This window comes from Malus domestica, chromosome 01 (genome assembly GCF_042453785.1).
Source record: "Malus domestica chromosome 01, GDT2T_hap1".
In the NCBI taxonomy this organism is placed as follows: Eukaryota; Viridiplantae; Streptophyta; class Magnoliopsida; order Rosales; family Rosaceae; genus Malus; species Malus domestica.
Window position 1 is genome coordinate 205,023 of NC_091661.1, and position 15,571 is coordinate 220,593.

Consider the following 15,571-nt stretch of genomic DNA (forward strand, 5'->3'; position numbering starts at 1 on the left):
AAAAGCTTCACCCGAAAAGCTTCACCTCCAAAGCTTCACCCACAAAGCTTCACCTAAAAAGCTTCACCCACAAAGCTTCACCCAAAAAAAAAAACTTCACCCAAAAAGCTTCACTTAAAAAAGCTTCACCTACAAAGCTTCGCCTAAAAAATCTTCACCTAGAAAGCTCCCTCTACATACTTTCACCATCAAAGCTTCACCATCAAAGCTTCACCTAGAAAGCTTCATCTACAAAGCTTCACCATCAAAGCTTCACCTAGAAAGCTTCATCTACAACGCTTCATCTACAAAGCTTCACCTAGAAAGCTTCAACACCAAAGCTTCACCTACAAAGCTTCAACACAAAACCTTGCTCCAAATAAACAAATTTTGTTCACAAAACCCAAGATGCCCTTGAACTTGTACAAAAACACTTGGGTAAACATAAACATTTTTTGTTTTACACCCACAAGGGCCCAAAATTTTCCTTCTTATTTATTCACTTATATATGTTCCCAAACATATTATAATAGATCCAACAACAAGCCAAAGTCCCAAGTTTCATAATGGACAAAAGTACAAGCAATTCATCAATAATGAAGGTGCTACAAAAATTGGAATCTGCCCCCAAATAGAAATCCAACCCAAGAGACTTTTTCTCTCTCTCCCTCTTCCGCCTCCTTTCATCTCTCAAATTTCTGCAACCTCTGCTCTTCTCCAATGGAGCTGAATTTTGGACACCCTATAGTTCTTGAGAATATGAACAACTTTCAAGAAGGAACCATTTCTGTTTGAGCGACGGAAATTAAAGTGTTGAAGCTCCAAACATGATAGTCGGCTTCTTGCAGATTTCGAAGCTGTTGTGATGTTTCGAAGATCTGGAAATATTTAACCGTTAGTTCATCCTGAATTTTTGATATGTTCTGAAAGAGTCGATGAGGAACAACTTCAATGAAGAAAGCATACCGATCTGAACAAGAGAAAATGGAGTTTCGAAGCTCACAACAAATTTGACGGGTTGACAGAAAAATAATAACCAGTCATTCATCATACCTGGATTTCTGGAGTTATACTGCTCCGAGGGATCTCAAATTTGGATATGTTGTATTTCACGAGCTGAGGAACAACTTCAATGAAGAAAGCATACCGATCTGAACAAGAGAAAATGGAGTTTCGAAGCTCACAACAAATCTGACGGGTTGACAGAAAAATAATAACCAGTCATTCATCATACCTGGATTTCTGGAGTTATACTGCTCCGAGGGATCTCAAATTTGGATATGTTGTAGTTCACAAGCTGAGGAACAACTTCAATGAAGAAAGCATGCTGATCTGAGCAAGATAAAATAGAGTTTCAAAGCTCACAACAAATCTGACGGGTTGACAGACAAATGATAAACAGTCACTCATCATACCTGGATTTCTGGAGTTATACTGCTCCGAGGGACCTCAAATTTGGATATGTTGTAGTTCACAAGTTAAGGAACAACTTAGATGAAGAAAGTATGTTGATCTGAACAAGAGAAAATGGAGTTTCGAAGCTCACAACAAGTCTGACGGATTAACAGAACATTGATGAACAGTTACTCATCATACTTGAATTTCTGAAGTTGTACTACTCCGATGGATCTCAAATTTGGATATGTTGTAGTTCACAAGATAAGGAAAAACTTTCATGAAGACGACTTTGCAATCTGAGCTATAGAGAAAGGTGTTATCTTGCATCCACTCAGGCTGATTAGTGGAAACGAAAAGCAATTCCACCAAAGAAAAGATGAAAAAGAGAGAAAAGCTACTAATTGCACTTGATCTTGTCTAGTCAATAGCATGCAGCATCAAACACACAAAAGTTGGAAATATTTTTAGATAAAGCATATACGAATGTGTGACATCGAAACAAGAATTCGTTACTTTGACAAATTAGTAAGCCGCGAGACACCTCATTCGGCAACTCTCTTCGCCTGAAGACTTGGGGGACTCCCACCATATGCTACTGCACCTTGATACTCGGCAGTCTCACAACCACTCAGTGACTTGGATTTTTCAAGTCTCCAACCGAGAAGTTTTCCTCACTCGGGAAATTAAGAGAACACTACCTCAAACTACATGCTTCACTCACAAAGCTTCAACAATACATGTTTCAACAAAAGCAAAAATTCAAAGAACTTTATGAAGAAGGCTTTGGTGTATTTAACACAATATGTTGAAATGAAGCAAAGCTTATTTATTAATATTTTCGATAAGCCACAAATATGTACATATACATGAGTCAAAATAAACAAACAAAAGGGAGCCTTCACAAAGGTTGCTTAGGGGAAGTCTCAGCAGTCGGTAGAGCCCCAGAAAGAGAAAGCACCGGAGGGTGGTTATCCGGAGCCTCAGTACTTGACAAAACCCCAGAAGGAGGAGGCATTGGAGGTTCATCATTTGAAGCTTCATTACCAGGTACAGCCCCAGAGGACGAAGGCAATAAATGCCTTTGGAACAAACCCACAAACCGCTGATGATCAAGTAAAACCTTACCATCAGATTCCTTCATCTGGTCAAGCTTCCTCTTCATGTTTGTAGCATAGTCATGGGCGAGCCGGTGCAACTGCTTATTCTCATGCTTGAGCCCTCTAATCTCCTGTTTGAGACTCATCACTTCAGCAGCCAATGATTCAACTTGGCGGGTTCTAGCAAATAGGCGTTGGGCCATATTAGACACAGAACCTGCACACTGAACACTAAGAGCCAAAGAGTCCTTAACAGCCAACTCATCAGACCGTTTGGAAAGTAGTCTGTTATCTTTGGGAGTGAGAAGGTTCCTGGCCACCACTGCAGCGGTCATATCATTCTTCATCACAGAATCCCCAACGGTAAGAGGACCAGTAGGGGATATGAAGGATGGGCGCCATATGTTGTCTGGAGAAGGCGTGGCTGTCTCTTCTCCAAGGTTCAAGTCAAAACGACGGTCGGAGGGTCCAGACATTTTCAAATGTGTTGAAGAGGGAAGAGGTCAGACAAATCAAGATCTTAGAAGTGCAAGAAATGAGCTTCTACTGGTAGAGATTCAAGTGTGCTGTGGAACTTAATGCCAGCCTCTATAAAAATCTGCACTCGACGGAGCTTCAGAAATCGAAGAGGCGTTTGCTTTCTCAAAAGCTGGACTGCTCAGAGACCACGAGGGCCGATCTCAGAAATCGAAAAAGCACCTGCTTTTTCAGCCTCGTCAGCACCTGTCACATGCACAATCAGCTTTGCGGAAATTACGGGCACTCTGTCGAAGATTTCTGGTGAAGTAGAAGCACGTGAATCTTACTGATCAATCACCGCTCTCCATATGCACCATCAACTCCTCGGGTACCACATATAACTTTGTCAAAGATCTCTGACAAAGTTTAGGCACGAGAATTTCGAAGTTCCAGCTACCCTACTATTACCCATAAGGGTAAAGGAACAGCACCACTGCTTGACAACTGTAAAGTCCCTATGTGTGTCGACCTCCGTGTTTTGCGGCAAGACAGGTTGGCAAGAACGTCCAACCTTTACTCACATTCGAGAAAAGACTCCCAACATAATTACTTTCTCAAAAACCGGAGTAGCACCGCTTTCCGAATCTCGAGAGTCAGATCCTCGACGGGATTGCTTGTTCGAAAACCGAAGAGGCACAACTCTCAGAACTTCGAGAGCCAGATTTCCTTAGATAAAGCTTGTCTGTAATCTTCACACGTAATATCAGCTTTCCAGATACCACATACCACTTTTTCAAAGTGCTCTGACAAAATTAAAACACGTGAAGCTGGCAGCTCCCACTACATTGCTGTGACCAAGAAGGGTAAAGGAATAGCATTACTACTTGTTATTGGGAAATCCCTATATACATTGACCTCCCTCCTCAACGGACAGGCAAACCTGCAAAAATGCTCAACCCTTTCTCGCATTCGAAAAGGCACCCTCAACATAACCTCTCGAAATACTCAGCTTTATTTCCCCCCGATAATACCTCAGCAAATAAGCCACACCAAGAACAAGAGTATCTCATATCATCAGGGTCGAAAGCAAGAGTATCCCATATCATGCTTTCTCCCTGTCTTTGTCTTTGTCCTTGTCCACACCTGCAGGACAAGGAGAAAGAGAGCAGTCAGTTGGAACCTGAAATCAAACCTCCAATTTGGAACTGACTGCATGGAGCCTTTGCCTGGTTGCTTACTTAGCATTACTCTCGAGTACTCATCCTCAACTGTTGTCAAGGTCACGAATTCCACCGGCAAATACCTCATGACAGTTGATCAGATATTGGCTCTTTACACTGAAGCTGCCAAGCGTGGATGAGTCACTATGAAGGAATGTTCTGAATGACCATTTAAATGCAAAGGTTGCACACCACTTCTGCCATGCAAAAGATTGAAGCAGAAGGTTAAACGGTGAGCTGAAACAGATCACTACAGCACGACACCTTTCCATACCACATTCATTATTCCGTCAACAGCAAAAGTATCCCATATCATCAAGGTCGAACGTACTCTAGATTTGATGGACTTGTTTTGACCCTCAAATTTTTGAGTCGGCCTTATACTCTGAAGGGAACCAGAAAACCCTCCAGCACAGTTCAAGAATAAGCCTGTGGAAAGTTACTTCTTCAAAAGCAAAAGTATCTCATATCATCTCTTATCCATTTGCTTCTCCTTATCCTGGCAGTTGAATGAGAGACAAGGAGAATGAGAACAATCAACCGGAAGTCGAAGTCAAACCTCTGATCCTGGGTTGCTTACTTGGAAGTTTGACTGCTTACCTTGTCTGTCACCTCTTTCGGCAGATCTCCTAGCTCGGCGACTTGGGGGACTCCTACTATAGGGTTTGTATCACACTTGACTAAGCCCGAAACTACAACTAAGCTTCAAGTGAAATTGATACATTACCTTGTGCGTCAACATCAGCTAAATACACCATTCCCGGATGGAGGAAAGGTACTTCCAGAGAAGGGCAGATGAAGATCAGACCACACTTCGTACTTAGAAGTTTCGTGATTACTCAAGGGATTGGATCTTGCAAGTCCCCAACCGAGGAGTTTCCCTCACTCGGGAACTTAAGGGAGCACTGTTCGTACCATACTTGACCAATCCCGAAACTACCGAGCACCGGCCAACGCTATACTGTCAAGGACCCAGAAGAGTTCCCCTCCGACCAGGAGGCCAATCACTACTCGACACGTGTCAAGATTAGAAGCCAATCAGAGCGCAGCACGTGTCAACATCAAGAACCAATCATAACATGACACATGTCAATGTGACAAAGCTACAAGTTTTTCTATAAATAGGGGTCATTCCCCCACAATATTGCCTAATGCCATTTTGTGTTAAATCATTCACAAGAACTCACTAAATTGAGAGCTTGATCCTTTGTACTTGTGTAAGCCCTTCACTACTAATAAGAACTCCTCTACTCCGTGGACGTAGCCAATCTGGGTGAACCACGTACATCCTGTGTTTGCTTCTCTGTCTCTATTCATTTACGTACTTATCCTCACTAGTGATCGAAGCAACCAAGCGAAGGTCACAAAACCTGACACTTTCTGTTGTACCAAAGTCTTCGCTGATTTTGTGCATCAACATCAACCATCTTTTTTATTGTAGTTACCTTAAGCTACCAATTAGCTTATGAAGGTTTCATTATTTCGGGTCAAATGGTACTTTACCATTTCCTTTAGTATATATCATATATACACTCAATGTAGTCATAAGGATTTTCATTCTTATTTCTTTCGAATTAAGAGGTGCAACTCTATGACATAGTCATAAAGTTCAAACCATTCAACTGAGATGGTTTATAAATCCTTCTCGACTACCTTGGAGCTTTTGGTATAGGAACTAGGTTGTTTATATTTGTTGATTACTTTCTTGTCTCTCAAAGAACCCATTCTTTGAGTTCTATCCCTCGTTCATTTGCTTTTAGGCAAATCACATTGTAGGATTACAATGAACTACCCAACAAAACAACATTTGTTAGTTGGTTTATAGAAGCGATATCCAAAAGTTAATTTAAGGATATCCCACAAGATTGTTATCAAACAAATATTGCTTATTAGCACACAACCCCAAATCTTAACATGCTTAAGATTTGTCTTTCTTTCCAACTACATCTTATGGAGTCATGAAAAATTTGGAAGATCTTCTAATTGACAATCATATTGTTTTTAGAAGTGTATATCCTATATATGGGTAATAGATAACATCTAACGAACTAAATCTTATTCGAGTTCGTTCTTCTCCTTATGGAGAAATCAATTATCTTATGATGCTTATTTCCTTGATATCTTTCAAGCAAACTGTTCTAAAGTGTTACCTTATCTTGGATCAAATCTAAGGAGGTAAATACTTTAGACGTCTTACTCATCAACTTACATTACTTGAATTCTTTGAAACATTTAGCAAAGTATTCGGATTTGTGTTTATTCAAAATAAACTATAGTCCAACCGAGAGTGATCTTCGGTGAATGTCATATAACATGAGTAGTATTATGTTGTGGACAAGTGCCACTAACATCTAAGTGAATTAACCTCAACAACTTTGTGATTCTTTATTCTTTCCAAAAAGAATAAAGATTCAAACATTTTGTCTCTATACAATTTTAATAAGAAGGTATTGGATCCGGATCTAACGATCCAAAGCATCCATCTTTGACCAACTCGTAATTTATGTTATAGAGGTATCACAACTTTAGTTGGGATTAGTCACTACCTTGCAACCTTTTGGGTTTTAAGCATCATTATATTCTAAACAGTTCTACTATAGAGACAATCAATTAGATTACTATAATCCAATCATTGATTAATAAAGAATAATGTTTTGTCAAACAAAACATTCATCCATCTCTACTATAGTGACGGAATTAAATTCCTTAAAATTGGAATGTAAAGACAATCTTTGGTTTTTCCAATTTCTTTGGTAGTTCATATGAGGAAGTAAGTACTATCTGCTTTCGCAGAGATCTTTATTTTATTCACGTTCCGAGTGTGAAGCACCTTTTTCTTCTCTCATATATCTTCTACTTCTTATTAGTCACACTTTTACAACGATTGTAAAACATAGTTGCTAATACGAAATCAAGCATTCAAGTAGAAGAACCAACTGTTTTGAACTATTCAAGAACAATTTACAACACCTTCGAAAGGTGTGTTCTTGACACTTGCAAGACATTTCTTGCAAATACCCCTTCCAATGTCCATCCTTTCATAAAGAAAGTTTGTTCCCTTGGAGTTTATTTCGCTTTCTTCATTTGACTTCTCCTTTGACTACAATAGTCATGGTCCCTAAACTCCCACTATCTCTCTTGAAACTTATTTCAATTGTGTTATACACATCAAACGATTTTGGAGAGTATGTGTTTATTGTTCACTATATATAGTTTACAATAAACTTAGTGAACCATTAGGATAGGGACATAAAGGTGAAGTCCTTGCCTAGTTTCCGTCTCGTTAAGTGGTTTATCACTTCAACACTCAATGATTCAAAATCATCATAAGTCCATGTTGATGGACTATTTTTGTCAACCAACCATTATGTTCTAAACATAATTACAAACTTTCAAGAGTTGTACAAGGCAACTCTCATTTCTTCATACAACAATTTGTAAGTGAAGAATCATGGCATATTAAGTGTCCATGCCTTTGTGCTTTCTTCTAAAGTTCCTTGTTCATGTAACAAAGAAACAAGCACTAATGTTTGCATTGATTAAGGGTTGTTCAAAGCAACTCCTATTTCTTCATACAACAAATTGTAATTGAAGAATTATGACATTAAAAGTGTTGTCCTCTTTATGATAGACCTTTTCTAACATATTCTTCTAATGATACATTATCAATAGGAAGATTGTGAGGATGAGACTACTTAGGTACATTTACAAGCCATTAAAGACAATCTATGGTTTTGTAGTACCAAGTACGGAAACTAAAGTTTTCGGCTTTTATTTGTCAAGTGTTGGATAGCGTTTGCAAATATTGGTAAACAAATACATAACGAATATAAATTGATTGATTTTAAGCCATTTGATCCGGGTCTTTAAATCAAATAGCACCACCCACTATTTTTGGCAAATTCCATATCCCTCATTGGAATTCGAGAGTTTTGGAAGAAACTCTTAGTAGGGTATGGGAGGCTCACTATTACCAAGCCCACCTCAGAATTATATCATGTTGGCTAGCGTTAATAATAATGAGAGAGTACACTTACTCATTTGCATCTCTTGCAAGTACCCATCTAATTTGGCCTCTAGAAAATGATGCCTCAGAATTATATCATGTTGGCGTCATTGTACTTAGTTAAGTCATTCCCACCATGCCTAGTTCGTGTAGGGGTTCAAGCATAGCCTCAGAATTATATCATGTTGGCTAAACTCGTTGCCTACCTCACTTCATCATGTATGTATATAGAACTCCTCCTGAGTGTAAGCACGCACTTTGTACTCCCCCATTATAGGGTGAAGCCGGTGTACGAGTCACAAACGATCGGAGCCTACCACGGTGGAAGGCCTCAAAAGAGTGTTCAAAGCACTCTCACGCTTATCAACTTAATAATGGTTTGGTTGAGGGTTTTAGGTCTCATCACATATAAACATACATTTTAATCTCTATTAAAACAATTTTGGTCCTATTACAACTATTGGTCCATATGATTGTTTTTAGTTGTATATAATACTCCCACTATGCTTATAAAACGGTTTTTAAAGCAAGAGTATATGATACTACTAACATAACCTTTGCATTCATTTGATGGACTATATAGTTGCCTTAGGGCCTTAGGATGACTATGAACCTTTTAATTAGATCCAACACGAGCCTTGTGTTGAATCTCGGTCTAGGGATGGTGATTGATTTTAGTTACGCGTTTAATCACATTAAGGTGTGTTGTCTTAGGGGCGTTGGACCCAACTACTTCATTTTCATGCATATCAAATAAAGCAAGAAAGAAGTACTTCAAAGTAAAGGTGAGCTTATGCTCATTACAACATTTGCATAAAACAAATTACCTTAAAGTAAAGAAGGGCTTATGCCCTTTTACAACATTTGATCAAATCAAATTACAACCAAAATCTAATCTACACATTCCCATGGTTCAAACATATTTGAAACGGCCTTTCACATAGCTCAATTATATTAGGCTTAGGTTCATAATCACCCTTTAATTAATTAACACTTTAACTAATTAAATTGAATGCAACATTTTCATTTGGTTTTTGTATCCATAAAATTGATTTAAATGGAGCTAAATGAAATGAAAATCCAATTCTCATTTAAAGAGACAAAACAATTTTGTTCTCAACCTAATTTGGGCCAAAATGCAATTACCACAACCTTTGGGCAATATTGCAAAAACATAAACTTTTGGGGTCACTTTGTAAGAACACAAAAGTCCACTACTTCATGTAATTACACTAGAACCCAAAATTTAAACAATGCAAAAACTTCCTTAAAGGAGCAAAACAATTTGTCCTTTAGCGTTTTTGGACCTAAACGTAAAAACGTAAACTTTTGGGCCAAAGTGCAAATACACAAAAGTATCAAAACTTTATGTAATTGCATAAAAGCCCCAAAAGTACTCCCACTTGAGGGAGGGCCGGTTTTAGGAGAGAGGGAGGGAAAAAATTGAAGCCACAAAATTTGGATATTTTTTTCAACTAAGTCATAAAGCCTTGCAAGTGGAAATTGGTTGTTGTGAATCATAAAACCATGCATGTGGTGTGTAAGGTGTGTAAGGTGTGTAGGTCTTACACACCCATCACAATTTCTATCACCTTTCAAAAAAAAATGTTTTGGTGATAGAAAATTCACATCAACCAACACAAAACAAAGACTTTATGAAATTAACCAAAACTTTGAATCAAAACACAAAACTTTTTGTTCTTGGCTAAAATGTCAAGAACAATGAAGAACATTCATGAAAAACTCAAAAAATTTCCATGAACATTTTTCACCAAAAAACATTCCAAAACCATTCAAACTTTAGGAAAATAACATATAACCAAACTAGGCTACATAGGGGTTTCAAAAGTCACTTTAAAACACTTTTAACAAGTCAAACAAAAACCCAAAAAATCACCCTATGGATTTGGCCGAAAATTCCCAAAAGCATGGCACCAAATTTTAGCTCCAATACTCATGCTCATATGAACTACATCTACAACATTTGAGATGGCAAATTTTCTAACAAAATTTACATTCAAAGAAACAAGAATAAAGCTTGTAACATATTACAACTTTTAAATCACAAACTATGAACTACAAAACCCAAAAGGATTCACCAACTACTAGACCTAGGCTCTGATACCACTTGAAGGATTATTCTGTGAAAACATGTTCATTTAAGCAACATCTATAAGCATGCAATTAACAATTAAAGGCGGAACCATACTTGCATGCACTTAAAAACAAAAACATTAACCAAGAAATTCAAAGCCTAGTAGATTGGTGAACCAAGAATCAACTCAAAACTTAGTGATTTGAAATTTATTTACCTTTGTAGATTCCTCTTTGCATAAGCAAAGGCTAATCACCCAAAGAGAGGGCCTTCATTCCTTGCATCTAAAATCTATGGATTTGGATGGAAGAATAGGTTTCTCCAAGTTCCCAAAATTGAGAACCTCTAAGTATCTTCACCAAGGTTAGATAGGAGAAGATATGAGTGACCTTGGAGTAGTTAGTATGGCTAGATACACCCTCTAAGGGGCCGGCCTCTTTAGAGAGAAATGGAGAGACATGTTCTCTCCAATTTTCTCCAAAACAAACCCTTAATGAATTTTTGGCTATAAAGTCATATTTATACCTTAATTCATTGGAGTGGCAAACTTGTAAATAAGTCCAAAACCCACTCCAAAACCAAATGGCCAGCCATGGGATATTATTGGCCTAATTGGGCCTTTGTGAATCATTATTCATTAAGTTGTCATCCAACTTAAGTCAATGGACTTGACGTTCGAAGCCCATTGGGCCTTGAGGTCCAAAACTATCCTGAGGTCTTTAACGAACTTTATTCGTTTGATTAATTATCATATTAATTAATCCTTGCCATAAATAATTAAACCATTTAATTATTCTTACTCATCTCCATTGTTTCTTCAATCTCCACCTTACACGGTGTACGATCCATTAGGTTCCTTTTAGCGAGGCAGTGGGAGATTAAAACCATTTTACATCGATTGTGAATTGAAACTTACTTTCAATTCTCCCTTTAGTGATTACACACGTTTAGGGCTTCCACAAACCATGAGTGACACCTAGCAGCATATCATGGTTACCCAAGCTAATCAGAAGAGGTGGATAACCTATCAGTTTAGGATTACAAATGCAATACGGTCTTTCTCTAATACAATACTCTTGACCACATTGTTTGGTTTGATAGTTTATTTATTCATGTCTACTATCCAATGTGATTCGTGTGCTTATATGATTTCCTTGAATGTGATTTAGAACGACTTTTCTAAATCTCATTCATACTCTGGCCAGAGGTTCTAAATCATATCATAGAGTATTCTCCCTCAAACAGTTTGAAGGTTAGAGATCCCTTGTTGCGCATTCGCTTGTCTCCATGGCTAAGTGGCTTAACCCCAACGATGCCGTGGACACCCCGATGGGGTGACTTTGACATAATCAAAGATCAAGAACTTAACCACAAGACAACTGTGATGCCTCAGGTCTAAGGACTACTTTGCATTATCCCAACCATGAGTTCTCATGTGACATGAATATGAGAACTCTTCGTTGATCGTGTTCAGTGAACTCATTCTCTATTGAGCACCTACGTACTTGTCTTGATGTCATACACACCAATGACTCGAGACTAGTCACTCTCCCTGAGAGAAGATACAACACGTACTGATCTTAACGGACTGTCAATGCCCAATTGGCAATCCTATGATCAGGAACGTTTAAGATGTGTCTACGAAAGAATGGTCTTATGAATCTAACTTCTTTAGATCGTATTCTCCCAATCACATATTCCTTGAACTTTATCGTTTAAGCATATAACATTTATATGAGACGGCTCAAACAATAATATTTGCCCTTTATATTTAAACTAGATTAGTTTAACATGTGAAATGTCTGTAAAGTATCATCATATGATTGGCTTTAGGGCACATTTCCAACAGATCCCTTGTTGCGCATTCACTTGCCTCCATGGCTAAGTGGCTTAACCCTAACTAAGCCGTGGACACCCTCTGATGGAGTGACTTTGACACAGTCAAAGATCAAGGACTTAACCACAAGACAACTATGATGCCTCAGGTCAAAGGACTACTTTACATTATCCCAACCATGAGTTCTCATGTGACATGAGTATGAGAACTCCTCGTTGATCGTGTTCAGTGGACTCATTCGCTATTGAGCACCTACATGCTTGTCTTGGTGTCAATCACACCAATGACTTGAGACCAGTCACTCTCCCTGAGAGAAGACACAACACGTACTGATCTTAACGGACTGTCACTGCCCAATTGGCAATCCTATGATCAGGAACGTTTAGGATATGTATATGAAAGAGAATGGTCTCATAAATCTAACTTGTTTAAATTAAATTCTCCTAATTACATATTCCTTGGACTTATCGTTTAAGCATATAACATTTATATGAGACGGCTTAAAACAATAATCTTTGCCCTTGATATTAAACTGGATTAGTTCAACATGTGAAATGTCCGTAAAGTATCATCATATGATTGGTTTGAGGGCACATTTCCAACAATCTCCCACTTGCACTAGAGCCAATCAGCTTGGTCATCAGTGATGATACCTCTTCTTTAGTCATTTCAAAAATGGCTAAGTAGTAGGCCTAGACAATGGATATCTATATGTTATCCATAGAAGCAACCTTGAGAATAACGACGTCACCATTATACATGATTCTCAATCATGTGGTTCAGTCTCTCATTTGAGTTCGGATCTTGATGAGACCTTGATTTCCTGGCTTGAGCTATCGCCCCATTAGTGTCGTAGTGTCGGTACACTAGAGACACTTTCTGGTTGGAACCGAGTAGAGAGTTCATAAATGAACTTTCCCATCCAAACAAGATTGTTGTAAGCTTCTACATGGCAATATATTTGTATTCATAATGGAACACACTATAGTCATTACCTTTTAATGTTTCCATCCAAATATCTCTTTAGTCATAATAAAGAGATATCTGATTATCTTTTCATTCATAATGAAGAAACATCCAATGAGTATATATCGTATATACACTCAATGTAGTCATAAGGATTTTTCATTATTATTTCTTTCGAATTAAGAGGTGCAACTCTATGACATAGTCATAAAGTTCAAACCATTCAACTGAGACGGTTTATAAATCCTTCTCGACTACCTTGGAGCTTGTGGTATAGGAACTAGGTTGTTATATTTGTCGATCACTATCTTGTTTCTCAAGGAACCCATTCTTTGAGTTCTATCCCTCGTTCATTTGCTCTATCTTAGGCAAATCCTAGTGTAGGATTACAATGAACTACCCAACAAACAACATTTGTTAGTTGGTTTATAGAAGTGATATCCAAATGTTAATTTAAGGATACCCACAAGAAAATTTTTAAACAAATATTGCTTATTAGCACACAACCCCAAATCTTAACATGATTAAGATTTGTCTTTCTTTCCAACTACATCCTATGGAGTCATGAAAATTTTGGAAGATCTTCTAATTGACAATCATATTGTCTTAGAAGTATATATCCTATGTATGGGCAATTGATAACATCCAACGAACTAAATCTTATTCGAGTTCATTCTTCTCTTAATGGAGAAATCCATTATCATATGATGCTTCTTTCCTTGATATCTTTCAAGGAAACTGTTCTAAAGTGTTACCATTCCTTGGATCAAATCTAAGGAGGTAAATACTTTAGACATCTTACTCATCAACTTACATTTCTTGAATTCTTTGAAACCTTTTGCAAAGTATTCGGACTTGTGTTTATTCAAAATAAATGATAGTCCAACCGAGAGCGATCTTCGGTGAATGTCATACAACATGAGTAGTATTATGTTGTGGACAAGTGCCACTAACATCTAAGTGAATTAACCTCAACAACTTTGTGATTCTTTCTTCCTTTCCAAAAGAATAAAGATTCGAACATTTCGCCTCTATACAATTTTAATAAGAAGGTGTTGGATCCGAATCTAATGTTCCAAAGCATCCATCTATGACCAACTCATAATTTATGTTTTAGAGGTATCACAACTCGGTTGGGATTAGTCACTACCTTGCAACCTTTTGGGTTTTAAGCATTGTTATTTTCGAAATAGTTAACACTACCATATCATCTCTACTATAGAGACAATTAATTAGATTACAATAATCTAATCATTCATTAATAAAGAACAATGTTTTGTCAAACAAAACATTCATCCATCCCTTATAGTGATGGAATTAAGTTCCTTAAAATTGGAATGTAAAGACAATCTTTGATTTTTCCAATTTCTTTGGTAGTTCATATGAGGAAGTTAGTACAATCTGCTTTCGCAGAGATCTATATTTTATTCACGTTCCGAATGTGAAGTACTTTCTCTTCTCTCATTAATCTTCTACTTCTTATTAGCCACACTTTTACAACGATTGTAAAACATAGTTACTAATACAGAATCAAGCATTCAAGTAGAAGAACCAACTGTTTTGAACTATTCAAGAACAATTTACAACACCATCGAAATGTGTGTTCTTGACACTTGCAAGACATTTCTTGCAAATACCCCTTCCAATGTCCATCCTTTCATAAAGAAAGTTTGTTCCCTTGGAGTTATTTTCCTTTCTTCATTTGACTTCTCCTTTGACTACAATAGTCATGGTCCCTAAACTCCCACTATCTCTCTTGAAACTTATTTCAATTGTGTTATACACATCAAACAATTTGGAGAGCGTTTGGTTATTGTTCACCATATAGTTTACAATAAACTTAGTGAACCATTTGGATAGGGACACAAAGGTGAAGTCCTTGCCTAGTTTCCATCTCTAGAAGTGGTTTAACACTTCAACACTCAACGATTCAAAATCATCATAAGTCCATGTTGATGGACTATTTTTGTCAACCAACCATTATGTTCTAAACATAATTACAAACTTTCAAGAGTTGTTCAAGGCAACTCTCATTTCTTCATACAACAATTTGTAAGTGAAGAACTATGACACTAAAAGTGTCCTTGTCTTTATGCTAATCTTCGTAAGTTCCTTTGTTCCTACAACGAAGGAATAAGCATTGGTTGTTTGTGTTGTCCTCTTTATGATAGACTTATCTAACATGTTCTTCCAATGATACATTACCAATAGGAAGATTTTGAGGATGAGACTACTTAGGTGCTTATACAATCCATTTAAGACAATCTTTGGGATTGTGGTACCAAGTCCGGAAACTAAAGCATTCGGCTTTTCTTTGTCAAGTTTTGGATAGCGTTTGCAAATATATTAGTAAATAAATACATAACAAATATAAATTGTTTGTTTTTAAGCCATTTGATCCGGGTCTTTAAATCAAATAGCACCACCCACTATTTTTGGCAAATTCCATATCCCTCATTGGAATTCGAGAGTTTTGGAGGAAACTCTTAGTAGGGTATGGGAGGCTCACTGTTA

The 15,571-nt window shown here is 37.5% G+C and overlaps 1 long non-coding RNA gene across 2 annotated transcripts; it reads right to left on the reverse strand.

Annotated features, from left to right (window-relative positions):
* Positions 1 to 766: 766 nt before the first annotated feature.
* Positions 767 to 1,523, reverse strand: LOC139195794 (uncharacterized). Of its 2 annotated transcripts, none has more exons than XR_011580821.1 (3): positions 1,395 to 1,523; positions 1,214 to 1,311; positions 767 to 857 (listed from the first exon to the last, which is right to left on the reverse strand). It is a non-coding gene; the product is annotated as an uncharacterized lncRNA (long non-coding RNA). The 2 variants fall into 2 exon arrangements; XR_011580822.1 differs by lacking the exon at positions 767 to 857 and adding an exon at positions 1,065 to 1,130.
* Between the last annotated feature and the right edge of the window lie 14,048 nt (positions 1,524 to 15,571).